Raw genomic sequence first — 2,293 nt, 5'->3', positions numbered from 1 at the left:
TGGTTCTTTGTGCTTTTGAGGTTTATTCTGATTGTTTTGTTGATTTTGTCTACATTCGGCAATACTGTGTTCGTATCGTCGGCAATAATTACACCATTTTTTGAAAGATGGTTTGCCTTTAAAATTTGGGTTCTTTTCATAGATGTTTAGTATTTCAGTGATTTTTTTAAATCAGGTCTGTGTCTGGTTCTTGTATGTCATTTATATGTGTGGTATTTGTTTCAATCCGATTAACATACTGTAGTTTTAGATTTTCTGTTTCTTCAAGATTCATTGTGATTTCTGTCTGTTCTAGTTTATCTACTAATTTTCTAAAATCTAAATCTGGCTCTCGAATTGAGGAAGGATGAGATGCTCTCTTTTTTATAGCTATTTTCCTCAATTGAGGTGTTAAAGTCATCATTAAAATTTCTGTCATTTTTGTGTTTTTGTAATCATGTGTATTAAGTGAATATGCTTTTCGAACTAGTGTTTCGATTCGAACTGCTAATTGTTTAATTGTTTCCTTTGGTAATCTGCGTATTTCGTTGCATAGAACTCTTTGATGTTGTTTGTTTCTTTCAGAATCGAACATTTTTGAAAATTCCTGTGTGAATCTTTTCCAATCTGATTTTATTTCTATGGGTAGTACTGAAAACCATTTTTGGGCTGCGCCATCCAGTGTTCTTTGAATTAACGCTGTGCGTCTATGTATCCAATTTTGATGGAGTGGTGTATTAATTGGTTCAGGTCGTATATTTAAAATTAAATTTGCTGTGACTGCGTTTAAATAGTCTTCTACAGAATATTCAGGGTCTGTTCCTGTGAATACCATCAGTGGTTTATTCGATGTTATTGATCATCCACCCATGAGGTATGGATTCATAGTCATCTGTAGTGATTCTGCGGCATTTGGCATTTGCGAGAAGTTTGTAAGTTGGTTTTTTGTTATTTCATGTTGTTGAAGGTAATATGGAAGTGGTATTTCATTTTGCAAGTCGGTTGGTAAGAATGCATAATCATTTGGTTTTGTGGCTGTATAGGTTGAAAAGATTGTGCGTTAAAAAGGTTTTGTATATGCATTGGCTGTTGATTTTGCATGTCTGTTGGATTTTGTGGGTAATTTTTCATATTTTGGGATGGTTGAGATTGTCGCGGTCTCTGTGTGCGATGTTCTTTAGTATATGGTGCAAAAATATCTGGTTGATAGTAATCATCATCATCAGATGATAAGTAATTTGTGTTATAAGGTGTTTGTTTTTATTCTTATTTTGTTGAAAACATGGATAATTTTCACTATAATCCTGTGGAGGGTGTGGATTATCTGGGAAATTTACTGAATTGGTCGATGTATTTGGAAGATTCCAATAATGAGAACATAAGTGGTTTAAGTTTTGTGTATTTTTTCGGGGGGGGGGGGGGGGGGGGTTGATTTGTTTTTGATTGATGTACATAATTATAGTTGTGTTCTGCAAAAATGTTTTTTGTGAATGTTTTTCGTGTTTTTGACGGTTTTGTCATTGGTCTATATGTCTGATAGTCCATATGGGAATATTTTGGAGCAACCGAGGGTTTAACGGTCGATTGTAAGGTTATTTGTGGTAGTGATGTATTTGTATTTTTTGGTGTTGTGAGATTTGGACGTATTGGTGAAATACTTTGTTGTGTAGTTGTTACTGTTGTTTGGACTACTTCTTCATTTATGAAGTGTGATGGTGTTTGAATATCTTGCTGTGTAAGATTTCTAGTTCCATTGAGATTTTTGTTTTGTATGACTGTTGAATTTAAGCTGTTATTTCGTGTATCAGGTAAAAATGTATTGTAATTTAATGGTGTTGCGTCAATCGTTAATGGTATTACTTTTACATAATCTGTGTGAAAAGTTATTGTACTTATTGCTTGACTTGAGATATACGCTGGAATATTTAAAAATGCTGGATGAGACCATTCAGGGTCCCAAACGTAATCTGATTGTTCTGCAATGACAGTGTCGTCATTGGTACTTTGGGGTCTAAAATTTTTTTTGCTTGTGCAATTAAATCTAAATTGTGGGTAAAATAATCTATTATAAACCATGCTAAGATTTTTTGTAAATCATGTTTAGTGTTTTGTGAGACATCATTATTGGTGAAATTTTCACGGATTATGTTTAAAAATGTTGAAAATGCGGTGATTTCGTTTCTTTCTTTTGTATGTTTGGGTTGGTGATGTACTTTGAGCTTCCGTTTTTTCTAATATAGATATATAACTATATAATATTGCAAAAACTTCGTTGGTGAATATGGAGTTTGCTTTCTGTGAATTTTGATATTGT

Source organism: Symsagittifera roscoffensis, chromosome 9, assembly GCF_963678635.1.
Source record: "Symsagittifera roscoffensis chromosome 9, txSymRosc1.1, whole genome shotgun sequence".
In the NCBI taxonomy this organism is placed as follows: Eukaryota; Metazoa; Xenacoelomorpha; order Acoela; family Convolutidae; genus Symsagittifera; species Symsagittifera roscoffensis.
Note: the sequence above shows the minus strand (reverse complement) of the source record.